Source organism: Lagenorhynchus albirostris, chromosome 20, assembly GCF_949774975.1.
Source record: "Lagenorhynchus albirostris chromosome 20, mLagAlb1.1, whole genome shotgun sequence".
Lineage (NCBI taxonomy): Eukaryota > Metazoa > Chordata > Mammalia > Artiodactyla > Delphinidae > Lagenorhynchus > Lagenorhynchus albirostris.
This window is the reverse complement of record NC_083114.1, coordinates 50,944,213-50,956,499: the sequence shown is the minus strand read 5'-3', so window position 1 is coordinate 50,956,499 and position 12,287 is coordinate 50,944,213. Positions and strand designations below refer to the sequence as shown.

Below are 12,287 nucleotides of genomic sequence, written 5' to 3'. Positions count from 1 at the left end.
AAGAACTTGGGCCCTTACCAATATCCTTGAGCTGTTAACCAACCCTGGAACCTTAACCTCTGGATTTTCTTGTTATATAAACAATGACTGTTGTAAAAGAGGCTACAAGGATGTATTGTGTAACATGGGGAATATAGCCAATATTTTATAATAAATGTAAATGGAGTATAACCTTTAAAATTGTATTAAAAAAAGATAAAAATATTTTTAAAGAAAACAAACAAAACCCCCACAGTGATTGTCTTTATGACTTAAATCTGTTTTGTTACTTGTGGCTGAAATCACAGGCCTGAGCGTTGCACACCTCCCATCCTTTTATGCTGTCCCATGCACTGTGCCCCCTGACCCCATGTCTGCCATCCATCGCTCTGCATTCACCCTGTCAGGCCTCCTTCTAGTGCCACCTCCTTCCTGAAGGCTTCCTGAGCTTCTCCTCAACCAGCTGCAAACTCCCTCACCTTTGCTTGGAGGCATTTTGCTTTACTCCTTTTTTCTGACATTTCTTGCTCTCTGCCTGCATCGCAGCTAACTGGGCGCTCGCTGTTTCTCTTTTTACTTTTGCTCCCTCTGCCTTCCCTTCCCACACAAACTACAAGCCCCTGGGAGAGGGACACAGACAGAATGACTTTCTCAATCTTCCCTCCATTGCAGTCTCAGCACACCACACGAGAGTGGACCAAACATGGTCTTGGTTTAACGATCCAGGGATCCAGGCTGGAGTGTCTTCTCTGGGCCTGCAAGTGAGGCCAGGCCTGACCTGCCTGGTTTCATTCCTGGGCCAGGGGCTCACTGCACCCTCAGCCCATTTCCAGGCCCCAGGGCCGCCCTGCAGCTCGAGAATGGGCCAGTCCTCTCCGCCCTGTGGCTGACTCAGCTCCTTATCACCTGTCCAGCCCCAGGCCCTCTTCCTGCAGGGTACTGTTTCTTCCCTCTAGAGACTCCAGCGTTTCTCCTCTGGCTGCTCCCAGCAGCCCCGTGGCCCTGGCAAACGTGTCCCTCCCTGTCCTTTGTTTTCCAGACTCTGACTTTCTCAAAGCCGCACCCCGACTTTGCCCAGCCCTGCATCAGGAGGTGTGCAGGTAGGAGCCCCTCCCCAGGTCACTTCATGGACAGCTGTTCAGGTTGTGATTCAGACCCTGCTGCCAGGAAGACAGAGTGGCGCTGTTGGGAGCAACCCCGGGCCTTGTCCTGCCCCTGTTTGTAGTGACCGCAGGCCACTCCCATCCCCTCTCACCTGAATGCTATTTAAGGTCCTCTAATTAGATGGTGGTGGGGGTGCGTGTTTGGGCCAACGCCCCCCGTGCAGTGCAGCAGCTTCACGATGGGCCGAGAGAAGGACTGGGGTCAGCAGACTCAGGTCAGGCTGGGCACGGGGTCCTGAGCCGGGTGGGGGATGAGACAGCCAAGCAGACCTTTCTGGGGTACTTGCTCCTCCTCTAGGGAATTGGTGCTGGAAGGGGAGGTGGCCTGGGCTTGGAGGCGATGCTGCTGGGCCATGGTGGGACGGGAGCCAGTGGGCTTCCAGGAAGGAAAGCTAAAGATACCCCCTTCCCGGCATGGCTGGAACGCTGAGAGGACAGGGATCCAGTTCCTGTCCTGTTGTCACCGGGGGACAGGGGGTGGTGACCAGGAGGGCGCTGCAGCAGCTGTGCTGGGCCGGGCGCAGCTGGGAGCTGGCGCCCAGGACCGGGCATCCATTGGCTGAGCCTCTGGGCTGGTGGGCGAGGTCAGGGCAGGGCCAGCGTGTTACTGGAAGCCCGGCAGCTCTGTCTGTCTTTCTGCCAAGCTGCCCACTGCATTCTTTGGCCTCCTGTTTCTAGGCGGTCTCTGTACAGGTCTTGGCCCTGGCCTGCCTTGAGCCTGGTACCATGGCGCCCATGTTTGGGGTCACTCGATCTCTTATTTGGGGCAGTAGTTGAGATGGGCAGGATGGTATGGGGGAAGCTGGGCTCCTGTGGGGCAAGGATCCCCTTTCCCCTGTGCTGTTCTGAAAGCTCAAGGGACCTGGGGGAGGGTACCTCTGTGTGTGCGCTGCATTGAAACCAGGGATCAGAGGCCTACGTCCGTCTGAGTATCCCAGGGTGTGTAGGTGAGTGTGAAGGGCGTGGGCGTGGCCTGTCTCCTCTGTGGGGATGCCCCGAGGGGTGCAATGTGCACCGTCTTCCCAGAGGTCAGCCTTCGTATATTAGACTCAGGATCTGCGTCCGTCGAGGGGAGGGGCGGTTGACGTCTGGCTGCCTAGTCCGCTACCAGTCGGCCCCGAGGGACAGCTGCCCTCGGAGTTTGTTCCAGAACATCTTCAGGACTCCCGGATTGTGGGATCCTGTGTCCCAGGGTGTTGGCGTCCTCCTCCCGCTGCCCTGGGACCGTGAAGTCAGGGAGGAGCAAAGGTTTGGACGCGGCAGCCAGTTTCGTGCGGTCTGGTTGTTGCGGCATGGACACCGAGATCGATGCCTGGGGTTTATTTGTTTTCGTTTAATATTTTTTATTGTGGTAAAATATACATAACGTAAGATTTGCCATTTTAACCACTTTTACGTGTCCAGGAGCATAAAGCACATTCATGTTGTTGTGCCGCCATCACCACCATCCATCTCCAGAGCCCTTTCTCTTGCGCAGCTGAAACTCTACCCATCGACACTACGTCCCCGTCCTCCCTCCCCACGGGCCCCCGGCAACCTCCAGTCTACCTTCTGTCTCTGTGGAGTTGATTATTCTAAATACCCCGTATTAAGTAGAATCCTACAGTAGTTGTCCTTTTGTTGGCTTACTTCACTGATCATAATGTCTTCAAGGTCATCCATGTCGTCGCATGAATCAGAATTTCCTTCCTCTTTTAAGATTCCACTGGACTAAGGGTGCCCCGTGTGGATGGGGTACGTTTTGTTTATCTATTCGTGCGTCTGTGGGTGCTCGGGTTGCTCCCACCTTTTGGCTCCTGTGGGACGCCTGGATGTTAATCCTGGCACCAAGTGGCAGTGGGGACCTGGGCACATGACAGGACGCCTCTGGACGTTCCATCCATGACATGGGATCTGTACCAGTTCCAGCCTCTTAGTTCTCATGGTGGATGAGGTCATACACGGGAAGCAGTGAGCAAAGTCCTCCAGAGGTCAGCCTTCATACTAGATTCGGAACCTGCAACTCTGTGGGGAGGGAGTGAAGTGGCAACTTTACCTCTCACGGCCGGTCCACAGGGAGTGGGAATAACCCTGCCCATGGGGCTGTGGTGAGGATGCATGGGTGGCACTCGGTGGGGCTCGGTGGGACTCAGCCCGGGCAGTGAGCCCAGAGGGTGTGGCAGAAGTGGCCCTCCCGGGTTCTGTAGGGGACACCTCAGCTTTTCCTCACTTCTGCGCCCTCTCCTATATCATTCCTCAGGGCTCCCCAGCCAGCCTTCAGGAATCCTCTTGTGGGGCACCTTAGGTCTACCTGACCTACGTGACCAGGAGATTATCCTGTTCTCTGCCCTGGGATTCCAGGCCCACAAGCTTTCTTCCCTGCTCAAATCTGGCCTCAGTGCTCCTGCTGGGCCCTCTCCTTGAAGTAGGCAGATCTTTTCCAGGACCTTGAGCCCAGGGCCTTCTAGTGGGCAGAGGAGATCTGAACATCCAGCTGGCTGTAAGTGTGCTGGCCGCCCTCCTCCTTCCACCAGGGGCCTCCCTGCTGCAGCCAGGTTGGGCTGGCCCCAAAGAAGACAGCAGGATGGCTCCAGGAAGACTGTGCAGCCAGAGATGTGAGCCTGAACTCCCCAGATCAATGCGGGGAAGGCTGGCCAGCAGTGTCAGAGCCTGGGTCTCGGATTGCCTTGGGCAGGGCTTCCAACCCTCTCCCAGCCTCAGCCCCACACCCCCTTCCAGGCACTGACCTCCCCAGACCATTTCCTTCCCTCTTTCCTCCCTTGAGTCCCAGCTCCATCCAGGGAGGGGGCCCTGGGTGCAGGAGCCTTGATCCGACCACCTGAGGACATCAGGGCGGAATCTTCCCCAGTCTCCACCCCACTCACCTAGGGACCTCTGAGCCTCAGTTTCCTCACTGGATCATGCGGCTGGAGGGCACCCAGCATGGGAGTCATTCAGGGTTAAATGGGAGAGCGCTGTAGAGGGCCACCCACGGCAGCACGCAATAGATGTTAACCCCCCTCTCCCCTCCCCAGTTCCCCTGTCTCTACACGGAGGGAGAGATAAGCTGACCTGCACGGAGAGTGGTGAGACAGAAGCTCAGAGAAGGGTGTTACCAGCCAGGACCACGCAGCAAAGAGGGGTGGCCCGGATGGGGTACCCCCCCTTGCCCCTCCCCTGGCAGGGCTCCAGTTCCCTGGCGGGGTCCACGTCCCTATTCGGAGAAGCAAGACTGGGAGCTGTGATTTTCTTCCCTGAATCAGCTCATTCCCTGAACTGCTTCAGGAAGGAGCCGGGGGTGGCCTCACACTTCAGGGCATTGGGATGTGCTCTAGCTTTTCAAGTGCCTGGGTCTTCCTTCCATAGCCCTCTCCAAGCCCCCACCAGCCCCTGTCCCTACTGCCATCCCTCGTATGGTGGCCAGTCTCCAAGATGGCCCCAGTGATACCGTTTCCTGGTATTCACACCCCCAGTAGCCACTCCCACACTGAGTCAGGCCAATCTATGTGACCGATAGAATACAACAAAGTGGAAGCGTGTGATTTCCAGAGCAAGGTTGTAAAGCGTAGCCTCTTCCATCGTGGTCTTTTGGCTCACTTGCTCTTGGGGAAGCCAGTCACCATTCCATGAGGATGCTCAAACTACCCCATGGAGAAGCTCCCGGGAAGAAGAACCGAGGCTCTAGCTCCAGGCTGTAAGATGGTGTCTTAAATAATATACGGTAATCGCAGGAGCGAGATCCTATCCCCTTTACCGTATTCTGTTGGTGGGAAACTAGTCCTGGGTTTTGCGCACACTCACAAAGAGGAGACTATACACAAATGTGATGCTCTGGGGTCACCTTAGCGTGTGTCCACAGATGCTGTTGGGGGTTTTCTCCTGCCAGAGTCTTGCTGGCTCTGGAGAGGGAGAGGGTGTCCGCCTCCCAACACAGGTGTTCTGATTTCAGGCCAGTATGGCTGGTTTCTTAATAATGAGGCTTTTCTCCCTGGTGAGATGGCACGGTCTCATTTGTGTCATGCTTATTCTTTTGATTAACGCAGCTCTAACCCAACTCCTACAAAGTAATAACTCTCGTATCATATAACAACCGAGCTTACTATGTGCCTAATTAGGTAACTTAATTCATTATCTTATATAAGTATCACAACAACCATACGAGCATGTATTATTTTGTCATTGACTGTATGTCCTGAGGCACAGAATATACGCGAAACGCCCAGGGTCATTTAACTAACAGCTTAGGACTGTGTGAAGCCAACTTACACTGGCTTAAGCGGTTAGAAGGGGGTTGTGTTATTGGTTCCCTCGAGAAACATGCACAGGATGAGAGCTGGGCTTCAGGCACCACTGGATCCAGATTCGCCAGTGGTGTCACCTAAACCCTGTCTCTCTCCATCTCTCCATTCTGCTGGCTTCACTCACGGGCAGGCTCTCACTAGCGGTGACAAAAATGGCTGCAGCAGCTCTGGGTAAAGTCCAGACTGGCCGTGGGGCTGCTTGGGTCTTGTCCCCATGCTGGGACCAGCAAGGGTGTGCATGTTCTGACGGGGCCATCCTGGGTCACTCCCCACTCCAGGGGATGGGGGAGGTCAGCCCCATCAATGAGCCGCAAAGACCAAGAATGGTGGAGAAATGCCTACTGGGGGCCTTTTACCGAAAGAAGGGGAAGGGGCACTGGGCAGACAAAGGCAGTGGATGGCCAGTCTGGGGACAGAACTGGGTTCCAAGCCAGTTCCGCCTGACTCCAGGGTCATATGCTGTCAGTTCCTGAGCCTCCCATGCCACCTCCATGACTGGGAGTAGGGATGAGGTGCCAGGTGTGGCTGGGATGCTGCCCCAGGGAGCCGGGTCTCAGTAGGGGGAGGGGACTGCCAGGTGCCACAGGGGGAGGGGGCCATGAGGAGCCTTTGCAGAAGCGTGGGACATGGGCGGGGCACTGCTTTCTCTCTGCTGGGGGGAATACGGCAGGTCACTCCGAACACAAAGCCGGCAGGTGGCTGTTACTAGCTTTCCCATGACCACCGGTTACCATTTTGGGGTGCATTTGGGATGATTTGTACTCAGTGTTTTAATCCTCACAACAGCCCTAGGAGGAAAGGAAATGTCACCATCCCCACTGAACAGGAAGAAGGCTGAGGCTCTGGGAGGTGGAATCAGCCCTCACGGTCCCACTGGTCCCAGATTCATGCTGCCTCATCCCCTCACTCAGAGGAGAGACCGAGGCCCAGGAAGGGGTCGATCGCAGAGCTTTCTCCCCGCGTCCTGGGCACCTCGCCTCACCTTGGGTCTCCTTTGTTTGTTTAGTTGACATTGTATTTTGAATAGGTCATCTATTCGTATGGTTCACAATTCGGATGTGAAAAGGGTTGGCTGAATAATGTCCACACCGAGTCCCAGACACCTGTGACTATGTTACCTTAGTGAGCAAAAGGGACTTCGCAGGTGTGATTAAGTTTAAGGACCTTGGGGGCTTCCCTGGTGGCGCAGTGGTTAAGCATCCGCCTGCCAACGCAAGGGACACGGGTTCGAGCCCTGGGCTGGGAAGATCCCACATGCCGCGGAGCACCTAAGCCCGTGCGCCACAACTACTGAGCCTGCGGTCTAGAGCCCATGAGCCACAGCCACTGAAGCCCACGTGCCTACAGCCCGTGCTCCGCAACAAGAGAAGCCACCGCAATGAGAAGCCTGCGCACTGCAACAAAGAGTAGCCCCCGCTCACTGCAACTAGAGAAAGCCCGAGCGCAGCAACAAAGACCCAGCGCAGCCAAAAATAAATAAGTAGATTTTTTTTCCTCTTTTTTTGTGGTACGCGGGCCTCTCACTGTTGCGGCCTCTCCCGTTGCGGAGCACAGGCTCCGGACACGCAGGCTCAGCGGCCATGGCTCACGGGCCCAGACGCTCCGCGGCATGTGGGATCTTCCCGGACCGGGGCACGAACCCGTGTCCCCTGCATCGGCAGGCGGACTCTCAACCACTGTGCCACCAGGGAAGCCCAATAGATTTATTTTTTTAAAAAAAGTTTAAGGACCTTGGGATGGAAGGTGATCCTGGATCATCTGGGTGGATGTAAATGTAATCACAAGGGTCCTTATAAGTGGGAGGCACGAGGTCAGGGAGAGATGAGAAGACGCCGTCTAATGGCTTTGAAGATGGTGAAGGAGTGTCTTAGCTCGGGCTGCCATCATAAAGACTGCCCACCCTCATGACTTCATGTAACCCTGATCACTTCCCAAAGACCCCACCTCCAGATACCATCACATTGGAGGTTAGGGCTTCAACATATGAATTTTTGGGGGGACACAAACATTCAGTCTATAACAAAGGGGCCGTGAGCCAAGAAATATAGGCAGCCTCTGAAAGCCGGAAAATGCAAGGAAACAGGTTCTCCCCTAGGGCCTCTAGGAGGAGCACAGCCCTATGGACTCAGCTTAGACTTCTGGCCTCCAGAACTGTAAGATAATAAATTTATATTGTTTGAAGCCGCTAATTTGTTACAGCAGACAAAAGAAATGAATACATCCCCCCCCATTCCCCCGCCACCTACTGCCCCTCCCAGAAGCAAACAGTTGGTTTTGAATGTTTCATGCATATACAAACACACACACACACACACACACACACACACACACACACCACACACACACACACACACACACACTTCCTTCCCCCACAAACCGTAGAATACTATACACCCTCCTCAGGGCAAGCCTGTCCTCCGGGTCACTGATTTGGATACAGCCCCCTCCTCCCACAAATACTTAGTGCAGGCCAGGTACTGTGCCAGGCCAGGGATGGGAGACACCCGACACACTGCCCTCGAGGGGAGGTTGAGGCACCAAACACAGCCGGCAAGGGCTGGGGGAGGGGAGGGTGAGAGTAACGCCTCCTACTTGCTGCTCAGAATCCACATCTGGCCAGGGACTTGGGGCTGGGGGATGCCGAGTCGTGCACAGGGTCATGCATGGGGTCCTTGCGGTGGTGACACGGTGGTGACACTACTCAGCATCTCGACTGGTGGCAGACACAGGTGATAGGATTATATCAACCAGACCCACACCCAAGATGGACAAATTGCATGAAGGCCAGTGTGCTGGGTGTGATATTATACGGAGCTTTGAAAAGTGTTACCATTGGGGGAACTGAGCAAAGAGATCTTTCTGTTACTGCTTACAACTGCCTGCGAGTCTACATTGATCTCAATACAAATTTCCATTCAAAGAATTTATTTTTGGTGCCAAACTTGGGCTTAGGGGCTTCTCCCCTGTGCTCCTGGCCGCCCAGGCTCGAAAGGGGAGCTCCCCCCGCCAGTCGGAGCTCCTTCATGGAATCTCCAGGTTTAGCCTGTGTCTCACCCACCAGGGGCACTCAGCAAAGGTGGGGTGAGGGACTGAATGACTGCATGAATGGATGGGTGAATGAATGTGTGAAGTGAATCTGTGAATGAATGCATGCATGCAGGCATGAATGGATGAATGAATGAATGCATGCGTGAATCTGAATGAATGCATGAATGGATGCACTCCAGGCAGGATGAAGAAGACAGGAAGGCTTAGGGCAGGAGGGTAACCCTGCTTGGACCTTGGAGCAGGACAGCGCCTCGAAAAGCCTGCCCACATGCCTGGCCTGAGACCAGGGTCCCCTTCAAAGGAACCCTGCCTGCAACTAACATCAAGGGACTCAAGTCCTCAGTCTGCCACTTCCAGACACCCTGAGGTGAATTCACAGCAACACTTCTTACTATGCCATCGCAAACACCCCCAAACCTCCCCAGCCCCAGGCTCCTGATCCTGCTGAGGATACCGGGGGGTCTCCCCTCCACACTGCCATCCCTGTGAAGCAGGACCCTGAGCCTGGTGGGGGCTAAGACGGTTGGGGGCTCAGATCCAGGTTTCCTCCCAGATCTAGGCCTCTTTCCCCATCCAGGTGAGCAGAGAGCCACCTGGGGGGGGGGGGAAGGGGGAGGGGGGACCCTGTGCAGGGCTGAGCAGCCTTAGGGATCTTACTCAGACTTTGCTGCCTGGCCCCATGAGAACCCCACTTTCTGTCTTGTGGGAAACCAGGGGCTGACACAGGTGGCCTGGTAAGAGCAGGAGCCCCGCCCCCTGCCCCTTGCTCCTTCGTGCTTGAAGTCCCAAAGTTAGCCCGGGGGGGCGGGTCGGGGGGAAAGGCCCTGCAGCCCCCTCCTCTGTTCCCCTGTCAGACCTCCCCAGCAGCGTGGGTGCCATCCCTGCGCCTTCGCAAAGGTCTTCCACCCCACCTTCCTCCTCTCCCTCCTTCTCTCCCGCTCCCCACCAGCCTCTCAAATCAGGAGTGGGGGCCGGTGAGCTGAGCTGAAGCCCGTCTCGGGCACTTCCCGCAGCCCGAGCTGAGCTGATCCGAGGGCACCTGGGCCTCCTTGCCCCGCACCCCGTCATTCCTAGCCTTCCAGAACCGCGAGCCTCCGCGTTAGGAAGGCAACTCGGAGGCCCCCAACCCTTGACTAGAGCAATCCCTGCTCGCCTTCTTTTAAGGAGTTTTTTTCCAAGGGAATAATTTGCTGATCACTCGAACCCCTTAAAAAAAGCGAGGGGGGGGGAGAGAATAGTTCTAGTGCAGGGGGAGGAGCCGGCTGGTTCAACTGCAGGTCAGCGGACCTGGCCCGCGAGGCCTGCGCTCGGATTTGTTCTGTAGCAATAAAAGCGGCGATTTCTGAGGGCTCCGCCGGCACGGTCCTGGGCCCTTGCACCGCTGATGCTCACACGGCTCTGGGGTGGGGCTGACTGACACTCTCATTTTAAAGACAGGCAAGGAGGCGAGAAGACCTGCCCACCAAGAAAGGAGTATGGGAGGCACCCTTGCAGCTGCGCGCGGCGGGAGGCGAGCCGGGCGCGCATTGATCGCTGGTGTAGACGTAGTCTCTCTGCGCACCCGCGCCCGGCCGGCTGTCGGGAACTCGAGCCGGCTCCGCGTGTGCTTCCTGGAAACGTGCTCGCTGGCGAGGAGCTGCTCGGTGACTGCAGCCCTGGGCCGCCTCGCCCGAGGGCCGGGCTGGGCACCGCGGCGCCCGCGGGCTGCCGCCCCCGCAGGGCCGCCCGGGGCGTGGGTCAGCCCCGGTGGATCCGGCGCGCCGCCGGGCGGGCGGGAGGGAGGCGGAGGGGGACCCGCCGGGGAAGCCGTGGGGCGGTATCTCAGCTGCTGAGAGGCGAGCCCGCCTCCTTTCCGGGTAAACTTGCGGCCGCGCCGAGGGGGGTGGTGCCGCGCCGGCAGGGGGCGGGGCCGGCCGTAGCCGCGTCCCGCGATGTTGCAGGTGGGCCCGGGCCCCGTGATGGCCCGGCTGGGCCGGTCTCCCGACGCAGTAAGAACCCCCTACCCGCTGCCTCCCAACCAGAACCGCTTGGCACACCTTCAGGCACAGAATGTTTATTGGCCACCTACTATGCGTGAGTCCCCGGGTGCAGCCGACGGGGGTGGGGGGCTGTTTCTCCCCTTCGGGAAAATGTTCCAGTTTGTGGATTTATCTGTAAAGCATAGGCACCCTATTACTGGGTTTATATATCATGTACCCACAAAAGTTGAACGTTTCAAAGGATGAGATAAAGAGTAGAAATAGAGAGGTTGTGTTTCTTTCCATATGCCAATGGCTTGTCTTGCACATGCCCCGCCTTCCGAGACCTGGGCTTATTCTAGTGGCTGCATCTGGGCTGGACCTGGAGTTGGAGAAAACACCCCCACTCTCACCCTGATCCTCCCATTGGGATCTATATCATCCTGCCCCACCAGGCCCAAGGCTGAGGTGTCTTTGGGGCTCTGGATCCCACTTCAGTGGAGGGTAGCAGATGACAGGCTGGTATACTGGGAGATGCTCTGAGGTCTGGGTTCAAATCTTGCATCTGCTGCTTCCTGGCTTAGTGACCTCGGGCCTCCCTAAGCCTCAGTGCCCTCTTCTGTAAACCTGAGGGGGCAGCATCTCCCCCCTGCCTAGCAGAATGCCTGGGTTGCAGGCTGCCCCCTGACTTGGCTCTGCTGCCAGATGGACACCCCTGAGCCACCCTAAATGGCAAGGCAGCTAGAAGCACATCCCAAGGGCCCAGACAAGGATATGTAGATTCAGACTGAAGGAATTTATTGTGTGTCTAGCTTAGGGTATGGTTCTGGTGAAGGGTAACTCTTAGTAAAAACCTGTGTCACCAAACTGAAGGGCTTCAGGGGAGAGGAAGGGTTCAAGGAGGAGTTGATGAGAGAGAAGAACGAGGAACCAAAGAGTCAGTCAGTTAGTCAACAAACATAAACTGAGCGTCGGCTCTGTGCTGGGCACTGTTCTGGGCAGTGGACAGTCAGGGTGCTCACTCAGCAGCCTGGGATCCCTAGAAACCCAGGGTGTCCCCACCAGGGAGCATCGGAGCCACCTTCAGGCCAGGGCTGAGGGGCCCCTAGGAGCTGGGGGGAAGCCAGGCCCAGAGCTGAGGTGTGGTCCCCCTGGGCGGAGAGTGACTCAGGCCCCGCCCAGCCTCCCCACCGCCTGGGTTTGGTTTGTTTAAGAACAAATTAGTCACGGAGCAGGCAGCTTTCCCGAAAATAAAATGAGAATCCCCAGGAAACAGGGAAAATTGAAGGCAGGCGGGTGAGTCAGCACGTGCTGCCCCCAGGGCTCCACTTTCCAAAAGGCTGCGCCCTCTTCCTCTGCCCCCTCCGCCCCTCCCTGTCCCCCCTCCGGGGACACTGACTTTAACCTCCCGTCTCAGCACGTTCTCTGCCACCACGAGGCTCCCCCTTGTTTTTCTCCTCCCTTACTTTCCTCTTGTCCTCTCCCGACTCTCCCCTCCAGTTCTGCTGCCTCGCCTCCCTCGCCGAGGCTGTGGCCCCACGCATGCGCACTCACGCATTGATCGCCTTCCATCCTTCGGCCCCCGTTTGCATCGTTCGTACGTTCATAAGTTCCATTCGTGTTTACAGAGCACCTGCCAGGTCCGGGTGTCGTGGGCGGGAGGGAAGATGAGCAGAGAAAGAGAGAAAGCCTCCCCCGCCCCCAAGCTTGTGGGGAAAGGAGACTCCTGCTCGCAGACCTGAGAGGATGTTACGGGACACTCCATCCTCCCCCCCCCACCCCCGCTCCTCCAGTCACTCCCTCCGCTGGGACTGACAGAGCTGGGCCCCCAACCAATTGCTTGAGGACTTCATTCCGAG

The 12,287-nt window shown here is 56.8% G+C and overlaps 1 long non-coding RNA gene across 3 annotated transcripts in view; it reads left to right on the top strand.

Moving 5' to 3' along the window:
• The first annotated feature begins 989 nt into the window (after window positions 1-989).
• The window catches only part of LOC132510857 (uncharacterized), a 50,946-nt gene continuing 39,648 nt past the window's right edge, over window positions 990-12,287 (top strand). For 2 of the 3 annotated variants that reach the window (XR_009537449.1, XR_009537447.1), the window contains exon 1: window positions 10,388-10,543. This is a non-coding gene — a long non-coding RNA (uncharacterized LOC132510857). Of the gene's footprint in view, window positions 1,080-10,387; window positions 10,544-12,287 lie in introns of those variants that run through there. The other variant, XR_009537448.1, reaches the window with a different exon arrangement.